Consider the following 17,537-nt stretch of genomic DNA (forward strand, 5'->3'; position numbering starts at 1 on the left):
CACTATTCACAATAGCAAAGACATGGAATCAACCTAAATGCCCATCAAAGGTAGACTGAATAAAGAAAAATGTGGTACATGTACACCATGGAATACTACGTAGTCATAAAAAGGAGAAAGATCACATCCTTTGCAGGGACATAGAGGGAACTGGAAACCATTATCCTCAGCAAACTAATGCAGAAACAGAAAACCAAATATAACATAGTCTTACTTATAAGTGGGAGTTAAATGATGAGAACACATGGACACAAAGAGGAACAACAGACACTAAGGACTATCAGAGAGTGGAGTGTGGGAGGAGGGAGAAGATCAGAAAAAATAACTATTGGGTACTAGGCTTAGTACCTGGTGACAAAGTAATCTGTACAACAAACCCTCATGACATGAGTTTACGATATAACAAACCTGCACATGTACTCCTGAACCTAAAATAAAAGTTTAAAACAATTAATTTAATTAAGTGAATGGATAACCTCTGGTATACCTATATAATTGCATACTACTCAGCAATATTAAGGAGCAAACAATTGATATGAACAACAAGAATGTATCTCAAAATCCATATGTCAAGTAAAAGAGGCCAGATGAAAAGTTACAGACTGTATGATTACAATGATATAGGATTCTAGAAAGTGCAAACTGACCGATAGTTACAAGAAGTATATCAGTGGTTATCTGGGGATGGGGATGGAGAAAGGATGGATTACAACAGGGTGATGAAAATTAAATGTCATCTTGATTTTGGTAATGGTCTCACAAGTATATGTAGATATATGTTAAAACTCATAAGACTATACTTTTAAAAAGTCAATGAAAAATAATTGAAATATTTAAAATATGACTCAAAAATTGAGAAAAAGAATATCAAAATAAACCAATAGAAAAAAAGGAATTTTTTTTTAAAAAAAGGAAAATTTATTCTCATTTAGAAAACAGAAAAAATTGTAAAATTAAATAAATAATCTTATAAGTAAAATAAATAAACCACTAGCAAAACTAATCACGGAAAAAAGATGAAGTGAAAATACTTTAAATAAAATTATTATAAAAGCAGACAGAGAGAGGAAACAGAGGAAATTTTTAAAGACTCATAATAAATTACTTTCCTTAACAACAAGCAAATAAATTTTAAAACTTGGATGAAACAAATAGTTTTCTAAGCATTAGCTACCAAAATTGAAGGAAAAAAAAACCTAAACAGAGTAATATCAATAGAAGAAATGAAGATAAAAGTTAAGTCCCCCAACTCCCAAATAAACCTCTAGGCTGAAATGGTTTCAGAATACTGTTTTTCTATTTTTATTTTTATTTTTTTGAGATGGAGTTTTGCTCTTGTTGCCCAGGCTGGAGTGCAATGGTGTGATCTCGGTTCACCACAACCTCCGCCTCTCAGGTTCAAGCAGTTCTCCTGCCTCAGCCTCCCAAGTTGCTGGGATAACAGGCATGCACCACCATGCCCGGCTAATTTTGTATTTTTAGTACAGACGGGTTTCTCCATGTTGGTCAGACTAGTCTCAAACTCCCGACCTCAGGTGATCCGCCCACCTCAGCCTCCCAAAGTGCTGGGATTACAGGTGTGAGTAACCGCATCCGTACTTCAGAATACTTTCAGCAAATTTTTACATTTAAAATTTGTAAAGATAAATATCTCTAATTGCATCTATACTGTTTCATGGCATTAAAAAGGAAAAAAAAAATCCTTAAAAAATACCGATGTGTTATATTAGCAGTACATTTAAAACAGTACATTAGAAAAAATGATCCATTAAGATCAAGTGGGGTTTATTCCAATAATGCAAGAATAATTCAGGATTATTAATGTAATTTACCTACTATAATTCATCATATGTATATATCTGAGGAGAAAAAATCATATAATCATCTCCCTGGATGCTAAAAAGACAAAATTCAAAATCATTCCTAATTTTAATAATGAATAATGTAAGTATAGATAAGAAATTTGTTTTGCCCAAAGTCAGCATTATGCATAACTGAGGAATTCCCACTAAGGACAAGAGGAGAAGAAAAATGATCGCTATGACTACTATGATTTAACATCGTACTGGAGTTAGCAGCCAAGGCAATTGAATATAAGAACAAAATTTGAAGATAAAATATTAGGAAAGAAGACAGCAAATTTTCACTCTTTGCGGATGATATGATTGTATACCTTGGAATATAAGAGCATCAACTAGAAAACTATTACAAACAATAAGAGAATTGAGTAAATTAGCAGGGTAAAAAATTATTTTATAGGAATCAGTGGTTTTCACGTATACAAAAGCCAACAAATTAAAAGATATAATGGGATAAAAGACCCCATTAGCAATTAGCAACATATATATGTGTGTGTGTGTGTATATATATACACATTCGTGTGTGTGTGTGTGTGTGGATGGGATCTTGCTACATGAATAAATGTAGCAAGAAATTTATTAAATCAATGGAATAATGCACCTTTAAGGGGCACGGATGGACAGGTCTTGAAGAGAAAGACTCCAAATCACAAAGATGTTTATTATTTTTAATTAATGTGTCTATGTAATACAACAATGAAAAATATGAATAGTTTTTTATAGATAAGCAGATTCCAAAGTATATGGACAAAAATACACATAGAATCAGTGAGAAACCACTGAAAAAGAAGAGCAATGAGGATGAATTAGCCCAACAAATACTGAAACATATTAAAACACCACCATAATTTAAAGAGAATCGTGCTACTATATAAATAACAGACCAAAAACAAAATGGAAAAGTAAGTCCACAAATTACTTTTGTAATTTGTGTAAATTATTTGGTATGCCCAAATAATTATGTAATTTTAATTTATGACAAAATGTTATCATAAACCAGTGGTAAAAAGACAAAGTATTCAACAGATGATTTTAAGACAACTAGGTACGCATCTGAAAAAAAATCAGGTTATATCAATATCTCAAATCATGTTCCAAGAAAAATGTCCAAGAGATGAAATAATTAAATGTAAAAAACATGAAACTCTCAAAGTAACAGAAGAAAACATAGAAAAATTATTTTATGGTATGGGTGTGCATCGAGCCTAAGCACAACTCAAAATGCCAGAGATCATAAAAGCAAATACTGGTGAATGTAAATGATCAGTCCAGTCCCCGGGTTCCACACTCCCTCGACCTCCCCTCCTCCCAGTATCTTGTCTAACACCCTGCTTTGGCTATTCACTCTATAGGTACCCCCACCTTTCCAATAATTACAATTTGTAATTATTGGAATTATTGTAATTTCCAATAATTGTAATCTCCAATATAATTGTAATTTGCAATAATTACAACCTCTGCATAATCTCAATTCCAAGAACCTACTCCCTGTGCAGCAGTGAACCTAGCAGCTTTATTATAACCATCCTTAGAACCCTTCAGGCCCTACAGACTACTGATTGCACTGCCTGTTCATTGACCCTTGCCTCTCATATCTTCACTGAACTTAACCACTTAAAATCTAGGATCAATCATTATACTCTCTCTCAAATAAGCCCTCAAACCCCTTGCCCTCTCTTTCTTCATCACACTTTGAACACATGTCACAGCGGTTAAATCTAGCTGCTTGCCTGTTCCACACTTGAACCAGGAAAGCTGAACCTGGCTCAGAAAACCATATAACCATGCTAAATGTTCTCACTTTAATTCATGACTCATGATCACTAAGTTCTAGTAAGCAATGATGCTCGCCAATGATATGATTAACCTATTCCATTTGATCTTCCACTCTCTAAGATAGCTATTCTATTCCTTCTCCTTTTTCCTCAAGCTTCCAACTCCTTCTCTACTACTGTCCCTCTCAGCTGATGGCTTTGCTTCTATTTCACTGAGAAGACAGAAAAAATAAAAAGAGAACTTTGACAATCTTCATATATAAATACCTACCTTCATCTATCCCCATATCCTCTACTCTTTTCCCTATTCCTATGTATAAACTGTCTATGTTCCTAATGCCAGCCCTTAACTAGGGCCATGGATTAGAGTCCATGATTCCTTATTCAGTAATTCTTCCTTTTCAGCAGCACCATCTGTTCCCCTCTATCTTAGTCTCTCCCAGCAATGTGTAAATCTGCTGTCATTTGTCCTGAAAGTCTCCTCTCTATAGCCAACTCCTTTGGAGATGTCACTCAGTCTCCTGCCCACAAATACATAGTGATGATTCACAAATGTATGTGTCTCTAGATCAAAACCCTCCCCTGCAAACCAGACCCTGGCTTCCTATTTAATGTTTTTACTTGGATATCTAATCAGCACCTCAAATTTAACATGTACAAAACTGTTCCTATTTTTCCCCTACCCCTATTAAGATTATTAGTCTATCCTTCCAGTTATCAGGCAAATCAATTTAGAGTTATCCTTGATCTGTCTTCCACAACTGGAATCCAATCCATCAGCAAATCTTGTAAGCTCTATCTTCACCATATCTGTGCTGCACTCCTTCTCATTGCCCAACTATTACCACTCCAGTCTAGGCCACCATTAGCTCCCACCGTTGGCTCTCAATTACTGTGGTAGCCTGTTAACTGATCTTCACACATCTACCTTTGTGCCCTTCAATTTTTTTCTCCACAAAGCCAGAGTAAATCTGTTAAAATCTAAGTCAAATCAGATCACTTTTCCCTAAAACCCTCTGAAGCTATGGTTCCCAAACTGTGTCCCAAGGAACCCTGGGGCCCTGCAGTGAACTTTTGAGATGTCTTAAAATTTTCAGAGAGAAATCCAGAGATATTCACTATCCTTTGGATACAAGGTGAGCTAGATCACATTACATTTTTTATGATGTCATATCTTTGCAAAGCATATTTTAAGCATGATTTAAGCATAGCTTGCTCTGATAAAAAGCACGTCCCACTGAAAAAAACAATGTGGAACAGAAAATGAGTATGGCAGTATCCAATCTGATTCCAAAGTTTGAGAGTCTGTGCTGTAAGCAAGGGATGCAGACATCATATTAATAAATAATTGTGATTAGTTAAGAATGAAATTAAAATGTTCTTCTCTTTCAATTTATGTGTTTTTTAAAAATAGCTACTAAGTTGTTAGGACAAATAAATACCAAAGTCTCTGCTCATAACTATTTAATAAATAACACTGCTAGGTCTCTCTTTTGGCCTAGAAGTATGATGAAAAATTCCAAACTAAGTGGCCCTAAATTGATTAAAAAAAAAAAAAAAAGAACTGAAAATTATCAGTGTGCCTGAGGCAGGGAAGAGTGACTGACAGGCAGTTTGGAGGGGCAGCAGGGGCCAGATCTTGCAGAATAGCAGAGCGTCAGAAGCCATAGTGGGGAATTTTAACGCTATGCTAAGAGCAATTGGAGGCTTGAAGTTATTTTAAGCAGATGAGTAATTTGATCAGACTTACAATTTTAAATGATCAAGCTGCTCCATGGAGACAGTGTTGGGGAAAGATAAGAAGCAGAAGTGGAGAACCTATCCAGCTATCATCTAGTCCAAAGAACCTGGTGGCTTGAACTTGGCGGGGCAGTGGAGGTGGAAGTGAAGGGAGACCAGCAGTACTTTGTAGGTAACATTTACAAGGCTTGGTGAGGGATTGAATGAAAGGGGTAAGGGAAGCAGGAGTATCAAGAATGACTCCTAAACTTCTGGCTTGAGCAAGTAGGTACCCTTACCTGAAATAAAGATAGGGAGGAACTAGTTTCAGGCAGAATAGCATGGCTTAGGGTTTTTTTGTTTGCTTGCTTGTTTTTATTTATTTCTGGAAAGGAGTCTCACTCTGTTGCCCAGGCTGGAGTATAAGTGGTGCTATCTCAGCTCACTGCAACCTCCACCTCCTAGGTTTAAGCCATTCTCCTGCCTCAGCCTCCCAAGTAACTGGGACTACAGGCACACGCCACCACGCCCAGCTAACTTTTTGTATTTTAGTATGAAAGAAATCAGGCACATTCGTCAGTCCTGGGCCCAGCAAATACATTCCACTTGACACCATATATCTCTCAATTTCCTGGGGCCAGTACAAACACGGCCCAGTGCAAATACAGACACCATATATCTCTCAATTTCCTGGGCCCAGTGCAAACACGGCCCAGTGCAAATACATTTCTCCATATATCTCAGCTTGGGAAATCCCCGATAAGGGTGCCGCCGTTTGTAGTTTTACTAAAAGCACGGAAACCAATAGATAACTGCTAAATGTATAAACTTAATATGTTAACCAATTGTAATGCTGTAACCTAAAGAATTCCCTTGTTCCCTGTTCCTCTGTAACCTTACAAGTCCTATTTTCATCGGGCTATAAAAAGCCAGCGCACGCATTGTTCGAGGCCCTCTTGTATGTTGTGGAACGGAGGGACCAAGTTCGAACTTGCATTAAAGATCCTTGCCGCTTGGCTTTGACTCTGGACTCTGGTGGTCTTCTTTGGGGAATAAACGGTCTGGGCATAACAAGTAGAGATGTGGTTTTACTGTGTTGCCCAGACTGGTCTCGAACTCCTGAGCTCAGGCAATCTACCCCGACTCGGCCTCCCAAAGTGCTAGGATTACAGGCATGAGCCACCACGCCCGGTTGACAGCTTAGGTTTAGATGTTTTAAGTTTAAGATACTTACAATTAAATTTAAAAGATGATTTAAAATTAAAACTTTAAATTGTAAGTATCTTACAATTTAAGATGACAGTAGGCAGGTATTTAGGTTTGAATATAAAATTAACATCCCTTTCCCTAAATATGGTATGATTGTCCATTCCCCCTCAGTCTTTGTCTTACAGAGTTATTCTTATCTCTAGCAATACTCTTAGCATATACAATCTCATCCAGGCCCAACTCAAATGCATCCTACCAAGACAGACAGCACATTAGGGGCTCCATCTGGAAGTGTGCACAAAATGTAGTTTTGCTATTATATAATAAAGCAGTATTCAGGGTGTCTAGATGGATGCAGGCACAACCATATGTTTTTCAGTTTCCACAGTATTCCTTGAAAACAAACTTGCTTCACTGGGCTGTTGACAGCCTTCCTAGCCCCTTCCAATTGCTCCTCCCTTAGGGTTCCACATTGTTCTTATTTCAATTGCTATTGCTTCGGGTCTTACAGAAAACTAAGCAAACCACTGAAATATGACCCTACTCCCCAATGACTTTGAATTTTACTGCAGCCTGGATCCCTCTACTATAATACTACAACTTATCAAGTCACCATGAATTGAAGTAGCTTAAATTAAACCGGAATTTGACACTCCCCTATTGGCACTGTATTTTGGACTGTCTGCCACCTATGAGTGCCAGTTTTTTCTACTTTGACTAATCATTCCACACTTTGGGGTTCTAGCATGCCTCACCCAAGCCTGTTTCGTTGATAAAAGTCTCCGTGTCTTTTCTCTTTCCTTCTGGAAACTCAGATTTGTCCTTTAAAATCCCACTCAAGCACCAGCAGCACTTTCATTTATTCTCTCTTGGGATGGTATCGTTAAATATATTAGAACTAAATATTTCCTCCACATTGCCTTTAGTTGTTCCATAGCATTTCTCCTGATATAGCAGGGTACGTACATACTTATGGATTTTTTCCCCTTTATGCTAGATATTTCAGTAATTTGGCCTCTACTAAATAAATTCCACCATCATGTAGTCATTTGTATTGATTTGTGCTTATACACAGCCAATTCTATTTGTATAAATGACTACAATACACAGAAATTTTGATTATTATTATAATTACTGAATTGGTTTCTTGTAATTGCGGTAGTAACCATTTTAAGGTTGATGTTCCAATTTCTACATATGTTTAGCTTCTCTGTATATGTCTTATGCTTATTTCTATTAAATTAGACAGTTTCTATTAAATTAGACAGCTTCTCTCTAAAGTTACCTATGTTTTACACTTATTTCTATTAAATTAGATGTATGCTTATTACACAGTTCAGTAAAGCAGAGGAAGAACCTCTGCTTTATTAAAAACTTTCCATAGCAGAATGTACTTTCCTGCAGCAAGAATCCTTTGATCCACTTTGGGTACATTCCAGTATATTATGCAGCACCTCTGTTAAAATGCTCTTTTTTTTTGGAGACAGGGTCTCACTCTGTCATCCAAGCTGGAGTGCAGTGGTGTGACCATAGCTCACTGCAGCCTAGAACTTCCGGGCTCAAGCAGCAATCCTCATATATCAGCCTCTGAGTAGCTGGTACCACAAGTGCACAACACCACACCCTGCTAACTTTTTAAAATTTTTTAATAAAGATGGGGTCTCCCTATGTTCCCAAGGCTGGTCTCAAATTCCTAGGCTCAAGCAATCCTTCTACCTTGGCCTCCCAAACTGCTGGGATTATAGGCATGAGCCACCACACCCATCCTAAAATATTCTTGAAGTCATGCTTACTGTGCTACATCAATTTGTTTCAGCCCACAACTGAGGATCAATCTTAGAAATGTTATTAACTCATTGGCCATAATTTATTGCCTTAATTACATATCACTTGCAATTACTAGTCATCCACCCTAAAGATGAGTTTTCACGTATTGTCTGGTTCTTTTAGTTTATCAGAACACATCAATATCTACAAACTTTTCCCTTTGCACTTGATCTTTTAATAATTTGATCTCTTCTGAATGAAACAATTCATCAGGTTTTGTATTTGTATTGATTTCAACTTATGTCATTGTTACTTCATCACTCAAATGCTTTCTAATCTACTAGATTCTTAAAGAGTTGTGTAAATGTTGGCATATCCTTTGAAATCATTCAAGTATAAAAGAAATTCTATAATTCCCATTCCCTATTTTTGTTTTGCCCTCTTTTCTTCTTAGCAGTTTCTGTGTCAACCAGAAGCAAGAAGGATTAAGTTCCTTAAATGATTCCTAATTTCTATTCATTTTTTCTAAAGAATATGTTAGCAACTCCTATAGGTCTCAGTGGTCTTGAAGTATTGACAGTTGATCCTTAATGTCTATTTAGTAGGTACCATTTCTTCCCTATGGTCTATTTTTATAAAATTGCTTGCTTCTGCCCAATAGTCTCTAACTTACCATCAGCTGGAATGAACGATTTTTACCCTGTTCAACTCTACATGTCCCAAGGCACTAAGGCAAATAGGCTCTTCAAATGAAAACAGCTCAGACAATATTTGTTGAATTAAGTCATTAGATGTATTGAGGGAAATGCTCACAGGCCCAAGTCTCTTAAATTAACGGGAATAGCTCTTCTGTGGTAGCTCTCTGGTCCCTAAATTGATCTGTTTTCCTAGTTTTCTATTATAGCTTCACTTAGAACACACAATCAATACAAAATAAGTAGCCCAGCCCAGCCAGGAAGTACATGACAAAAAATTAACTCTAGGCAAACAAAACTCAAGGAGTCACTATATGTAGTTAAAATCACCTAGCCATATTCCTAACTCATTTAAATCTTTACGTGTTAAAATAATAAAGTGTGTTTAGATACCATCTCACTGAAAGTTTCTTTTTATAAAATTCCATCTCTTAGTTCCACCTCTTTAAAAAAATTATTCAAGGTTTGATGTTTATTCTCAGACTTAGTGATACTATGATTTCATATACTTTTTATTGTTCATTTGCTGGAATAAAGAGAGGAAAATTTTATTCCTTGGGATGAAATGCTTTCTGCTGGAACATAATTGTTTTTCTCATTCAAATCTTTTAGTGCTTTATGAGATTTAATGGCAATAAAATAGCTGCACCTGCATTTTTGTGGGAATGAAAAATACCAGTGAAACTGAACTGAGTCCATGGGGGTCAAACAGGAAAAATTCATTTGACACTATTAGCTTTGGGGTCCCAAGTGAGCATGTAAAACACATTGTACTTCCCTGTCTGAGAGCATAATCAGAATCTATCCATACAAGGCCAAACATGTGGAACATGAACAACCCAATCAATTAGTCACCTAACATTTAGTCTGGATAATGCCAAACATCTGGATACTTGGAAATATCCAAATGAATGGGTGAATTTTTCACTTTTCTTACGAATTTTTTTGGCAGCATATGAACACAGCCAAATGTGGGCACTTTGGATTGTGTTGTTATTTTCAGGCAACAGGTTCCAAAATCTCTTAAAAGACCTAGCCCCTCAATAGCCAAAGAAAATCTATTTAGAGTGCAGTCTTTCATGATTAATTTTGATAAAGAATTTATGTTAAAAGTTACAATGGCAAAAATCAGGGTCATTAAATAATGTGTATGTTTATTCAATAGGTTTTAGAGAGCAGAGCTAATGTTCCACTTTCCCGGGAAAATATCTACATTGGGATAATCTGCTTAAGCTTCTTATGTACCCCATTTTTAACTCAGCATGCTCCTGTGCCTATCCTCTAATCCTTTCCTTGCTTTCTCAGAGGTTTTTCCAAGATAAAAGTGGGACAGATTTATGGCTAAGAGCAGAAAAATGAAGAGGGTAAGGGTGCAACGCCCAAAGGCCAAAGTGGGACAAAGCATTGGCAGTGGCCTCAGATGCAGACTGACATCCAAGTGCTGGCAGAAGATGTTCTGTAGGGAAAGCCCAAGAGGATAGAGAATACCCTCTCCCGATACAAGGACAAAGCCTTCAGGAATGTAGACCAAATCCAAGAAAGCAGGAAGAGAAAGCAAAAAGCCCAGGGTCTGTGACTGAACATTTTAAAACTGCTATTCTAATTCTCTTCCTTTTTGTCTTCTCCTCTTTCTCCTCCACCTGTTTATCTTCCTTCTCCTCCTCTCTCTCATTCCCTCTCTCTCTTTCTCTGTATATTCGTGTCTTCAAATACAAAAAGTCAACTCCACAAATAGAACCTTTTCTTAGGACCCTACCACTCTTCATAACCACGATTCCATAGCTCGTTTCTTCCTGGATTAACTCCTCAGGCCCCTGCAGGAACTTCACTGCCTATCCACCAGGCCCTCCTTTACTCCCTGCAGCTAGTTTCTGTTCCTGCTGTTCAGTATTAGATTTTCCATTAAGCTAAGGAAGCTTACGCTTCAGGGCCCTCCCATAAAGGAGTCTACTAGCTGAGGCCCTGCAAGTGGCCCTGGCAATGTGTTCACATAGACATATATTTTAGTAAACTTTATGGCATGACATGAAGTTGCAGGGTTAGAGGTTGTATTGTAATAGAGCACCTGACACCAGAATTGTGTTGAAATGGAGAAGAATCAAGATTTGGAAGGTTCAGAGCCAGAAACTGATCAGTAGAAAGTTACAGATGGAACATTCCCTTCTCAATGATGCTTAGTCAAAATAAATTTCTCTCTTATCAACAAGTCTTTGATGAACATGACACACACAATTTAAGGAACGTTATATATTTCTTCTTTTTAATGGAGATCATAATGAATGAAATTAATCAGAATCCCCATTTGTGGGGCCCACATCTATAGCAGTGCAATGAATACTAATATGTCTGCTTGAATTAACATGTTTTATGCATACCAAATTATTGCACAGTATCTCAGGATATCTGATGCATTCTATCCTCATTAAAGACTAGATGTTGTACTCGATGCTGCTCACAAAATTGCCACCAACACAGAGAAATTGCCTGAAGAAACAAGTATTCCAGTGACAAAGCTCCTGCACATATTGCATTAGGAAGTAATCCAGTGGTGACATGAGTGATTTATTCAGAATTATGTAGCTGAATATAATGTGATTGTAATTTTAAGTACATTTGAATAGCTCCTGTGCAGGCCTTAATTTCAAATTAATTTTGTACATTTTCAGAATTATTCATATAAAACATCAAATAGATTCTAAAGAAGTATCCAAGTAGAAGCCAAACCTGTTAGCCAAAAGAAATAAAATCAGTAGAAACTTCAAAATGTCTTAAAAGTTGAAGATAATTGTACTTTTCAATTTATAATTAGTTATTCCTTTTCTCACTCAATATATATTCATTTAATTCCTATTCTTTTGCTTAAAGTCCCTAAATAGTATTAGTTTCTGGTTCCATGAACCCTGATTCACCCTGACCTCACCATTGCAGTAGCGTTTCACAAATTGAAGTGCAAGAAGCTGCTGCCTCAGAATCACCTGGAGTGCTTGTCAAAATGTGGAGTCCCAGACAAAACACTAGATCTATAGAATTAGTATCCACAGAGGTCGCTCTGGGACTTGCATTTTTAAAAAGGTCCATGTGTCATTCTTATGTACACTCAAGATTGACAGATGCTGCTCTTTTAAAACGTTTTCTCAAAACTATATAATCTATATATAGTATGATAATCTATATCCTGCCAGCTCCTTTTTTCTAGGTCTCATCCTCCTCATTATTTCCATTATATATGACACTGATTAAGCTCTCTTTTTCTTGAAAAGTAGAGCTTGTTTGAGTTATTTCTGGTACTTCTCTGCTTTTGTTCTCTTACCTCTTTTGGGCTTCCACCCACCAAGTGTTGGCACAGCACACCAGGGTCTTACTGTACCCCTCCATTTTTATGAATATTTTCTTGCCTCATTAGTGAACCAATTCACTATCAGACCCAGTTATCACCTGTATAGTTTCCAAGGGCTGCCCAAACTAATTACCAGAAACAGGGTGAGTGAAAAACCACCAATATTTTTTCTCTCATAGTCTGGAGGCCAAAAATCTGAAATCGAAATATCAGCAGAGTGTCTGGAGGCTCAATGAAGAGTGTGCTGCTGGCCTCTTTTCTATCTTCTGTGGCTGCCCCTGAAGTCCCCACCTCTACCATACCTGGTGTGTGTGCCTCAATTTCTCTGTTCTTATAAGGACATGAGTCATATTGGATTCGGGGCCACTCTAATCCAATGTGACCTCACTACAATTGATTCATCTGCAAAGACTCTATCTCCAAATAAGGTTAAATTCACAGGGTCCAGGTAGATAAGAATTTTGAGGGGACACTATTTAACCCAGTATATCATCCCTGTGGAAATGGATCCTCACAACTTGAGAACTAGTCTTGAAAAGCTCCAGTAATCCACTAAACTCAAGAAGAAACAAACACAATTCATCAAAGTGTCTTCTTCTTTCCATTTGCTCTACAAAACCATTCTTGAGGTTTTGGGATGGACCTTGTACTGCTTCCTCACTTGGACCCCGTTTAACCCAGAATGGGCAGATCAAACCAGGACATACATTCTACACGACTGAAGAAGTGTATCCATGTAAGTAAACAACTGTAAACGTTGTCTTCACCTCACATGTGTCATTTATAACGACCTCACAAACTTAGAATGAGTGGTGTAGTCTTGGAACAATCTGGTCACGGTAATTTACTCATAGCTTAAATAAAATTAATATTTCCATGTTATAAAATAGTCTGCATTGTAGATTAAGCTGCTAAAGTATAGTTATTCATTCGAATTCACCATCTCAGTAAAGTTTGCAGTGAGATAATAAAATTTTTTAAGAATAGGAACACATCATGTCAATATTGTTATTTATTATATCCCCTCAAAACTGTAGGGATGGCTTCACCTCTATGTTTTAGGGGTAACGATAGCAACTCATTTAGGGACAGTGAACAGTTATTCTTAAAAAATACAAATGGATGTTATCATTTAAAGAAAGAATTATCATAAGTCATACAAGTAGTATACCACTTCCAAGGACTATGATGGACTTTACTGATAATCTCATGGTAATCATAATTACATGTTTGGAAAAATAAATACTAAGAGACTGACAGTTTAAGAGATTTGCCTCTGATCACTGAGTCATAGTGTCTTGTAGGTTAAACACTACTCAAAGTGAATCTGGATGATTGTGGTCATTCTCTAAACATTTTTGCCAATTACCAAGTAGCCCAAATTTTCTCTGAGTCTTCTTTGGAAAAGGGACAAAATAAAAATCTTTATGAAATTCTTTAAATGCTCTTCATTTTAAAAAAATAGATGTTTAACATGTTAAACAAGCAGAATATTATAACTACTTCCTTTATATCTGTTGAAATGAATGTTTATTCTGCCTGAACAAATTGTTTAATGTGATAAATTGTTTGAAACAATCTGATAACATTCTGAAATCGTTTTTCCTTCCCTCTATATAAACAGGAGGAAATAATTTTAAAGGGAAACTGGAAGTATCCAAGGTTGCATGGCTGAATTTTAGTTCAAAATTCAAAATACTCTGGCCCTTAATTTTGTGGTTGAATAGGTGTCCCTCATAAAAGATTCTATATCTAAGTAGCAATATTCCAAGCAATTACACAGAGTTACAAGGACATCCATTGCTCACAAGATTAGAAATGGGATATTTGCACAGATAATTAAAATGGATTGTGGACTCATCAAAGGTTATTTTGAAATGATCTGCAGAAAAGGTACAGTTTTCTGTCACTCACTTAGAAATTATTCCCTCAATCTCCTCAAATACTTGCCAGTTAATTTTTTTAAAGGCAATTCAAGAGCCAAAAAGGGGTCTTGAATATAATTTTAAGACATAAAAAGAATTACAGAATGAATTTACAATGAATAAATTTTGCTAGGCTTCCAAATTGTGCTTTTTGTAGTTTGAACACAGAAGTAGGGGGTAGCCATATGGCATGGGCCACCCTTCTTCAATACAAAAAGTTATTAAATCTCCTGGAGTTGGCTAAAGGAAACCATAATTATTTTCAAATGGAAAAAAGCCACAAATTTCCTTCTCCTCTCCTTACAGATAATTTTCTTATCCCAAGTTACATATTTTCAACTTCATCACACATCAGAATGTTAGGTCAAACCCCCATCTTAAGCATATTAAAATTCTTTCCTACCCTGAACCTGTGGCACAAAAAAGACTGCTATTTAAGTATCATGATTATTTTATAATTGCATAGTGGGTTTCCTATCAGTTGTTTTTCAGTGTCAACATGCACCGCTGAAAGCACATATACTACCTATTATAACTGTCTTCAAGAAACAGCTAAAACTATGTCTCCTGTCCATATCTACTAGCATTTCCACAGAACATTTTTAGCATTTCCCTACTGTCTCTGATGAAGTATCAGCACCATTAAATGGAGATATTTAGACATGAATGGGGCCAAAATGAGTTTTTCTAGTAAGGGGTCATGATCTGATTTTCTCAATCCTGATCTTCATTTTATTTACTTTGAACCACACTGTTTTCCCATGGATCCTAAGTAGTAGGAAAACATAAAAATTGATAAGTAGTTGTTCTATATTTCTGGTAAAGAAATTGGGCTAATTTAATAAAAGCTCTACATAATAGACTTTTCTAGAGTAAAGATTTTCAGATACAAGACACACTGTTTTTTACAAAAAATTCCAACATTGCCTCTTTATAAGTCCAGCCCCACCAAATCTCCCCCAATGACAGAACTATGATGAACTTCAGGTTAGTTAGTTTCTCTGTATTTTGCAATGCTAAAAATTGCAATTGTATTAACTAGGGAATTTGAGCATCAACAAAAATTTGTCACTGAGGTACTAGTTAAATACTGATGAGAGGAGTTTAATAATTGATTGTAGGGATGAAATTCCTTTATTTTCTACAAAAATATGACAGAGTAAGTTCAGTAATTCTCTTTGAGAAAGACTTGGAGATATATTTAGGATGAGCAGAAACTTAAATTCATCTTTCTCATTTATAATCACTAAATATATTCTCTGTTACTCTTTAGCTTATCAAGAAGAACAGCATCCTTGGGAATGTGTCTAGCAGCTCACAGTGCCCCTTCCTGCCTTATAGAAGCATATCCTATATATCATGGTGATTATTTAGTCTACTATGCATCCATTGAGCTCAATGAGGACACAGAATGGTTTGCACAGTCAAGCACTTGGCACACCCAAACATATAGTTATCAAGAGAGAAATATCTAAAAACTGTAACTTGGAAGACTTCAAATTTTGAGAAATGTTACACTAAGGAGAAAAAAATGAAAAATGGAGGACATGATCTAATGTCATCACTCAGAAACTCTTCAAAGCCTGAACTCAAATGCATTGTGTTAATGAACAAATAGTAAGAATATTTCTAATCATTATGTGTTAAATGAATGGAAATTCTTTATGCTAATTATACAGCACATTTTGTAGATTCTTTGGGTCACATTCTTTCACATATTAACAATTCTGATATCAGGATACATCTTATCATTGATGGCACAAATAATTCATCTGTGATTTCTTTCTTGGTTACATCTAAAATAATGGATTATCTCATAACGGATAAAGGTTTAGTTTTGATGTACATTCCCTTTTGTTTTTAAAATGTCCTCAGAATGTTTTGAAGAAATTGTACCTTGAATTTGAATGCTATAGACTCAATGTTTAAATGCAGGGATTTCTATCAGGTTATTTATCAACTTTCATTTTGCAAAGAAAAGTGATTACAAATACGTGTACCAGTACTATTTTTTTAAAGAAGGATATTCTAAAACAAAACTATGTGAAGATCTTCATCTCAGAATTATGATGAATCTTTTAATTTTAATAAAATTTTCTCTATGAAACACTCATATTGTCTTTATTCTTCTCCTATGTGGATTTGTATTAGTCAACAGACTGACATCGTGGAACCACTCTCTTGGATATTGGGGCACAACTCTCTAATATTCATCAACAGCCCCAATCCTGTAGACAAGGAATCTTAGGAACAAAACACTGCAACCATACCATCTAAAGAAGATGAATGTGTTTTCAAAACATTTTTCTCTTGGTTTCAAATATCTCTATCCCAGCTTATTTTAAAGAGGCAAAATAAATTAATCTGATCTAAGTAGTATCCCTTGAACTCATTTTTATTTGTATCATTATATTTGGCTTTATAACCATTTGGCGTTATGTTATTACATTGTATTTGGCATTTGTAGTATTATTTGGCATTATATTATTTTAGGGCCCAGAGCAATGTCTGAGCAGAAATGTAAATCCATTTTTCTTATTTATGATCCCTAAAAAATCCCCTGTTACCCTTAAGTTTATTCGGAAGAACACCATCCTTGTGAATGTATCTAGCAGCACACAGTAGCCTGTCCCCCATCTTTCAACCATTGGTTGAGGTCAGTTTCATATGTGATCCACTTTCTGTTCAAATGTAGTCTGAACTGGCAGGGAAATTAGTTTGGTAATATAATCCTGTGGATCTTTTCCATCTCTAATGTCTGTAATCTAAAATTAGCTTGTCTCTGGCTTTAAATCCACACACTGGGCTTCTTCCCCTTAACCTGGCCCTTGTCTCCCACATCCAATGGAAGCCAAACCCAAGTTATACATATTTCTGATCCACAAAGTATACTTCCATTTCTGAGCCACCCATCCCAATCTTACTTCTTCTTTCACTTATCTGAACTCCTCCCACATAAGCACATTTGGAAAGCATTCAGACTCATTTCTGTAGTTTATAGTTTGGTGAACATTTTTCCTCATCCAACCCTTATAAAAAAGTTTAACCACAGGCCCAAAACTCACTAGACATTTGTTAAATAACAAAACAAAAACAGAATTAGCTGATGAGCTACAATAATTCTATTTATATACAATACTTAATAGTATCTTGATTCCCAGGTTTGGCTCTAAAATGAATTTTTCCTTGGGTCTTCAGAATATGTGTGTGTGTGTGTGTGTGTGTGTGTGTGTGTGTGTTCTTCAGAATAG

The sequence above is a fragment of the Colobus angolensis genome, unplaced genomic scaffold (assembly GCF_000951035.1).
Source record: "Colobus angolensis palliatus isolate OR3802 unplaced genomic scaffold, Cang.pa_1.0 Scaffold16, whole genome shotgun sequence".
NCBI lineage: Eukaryota > Metazoa > Chordata > Mammalia > Primates > Cercopithecidae > Colobus > Colobus angolensis.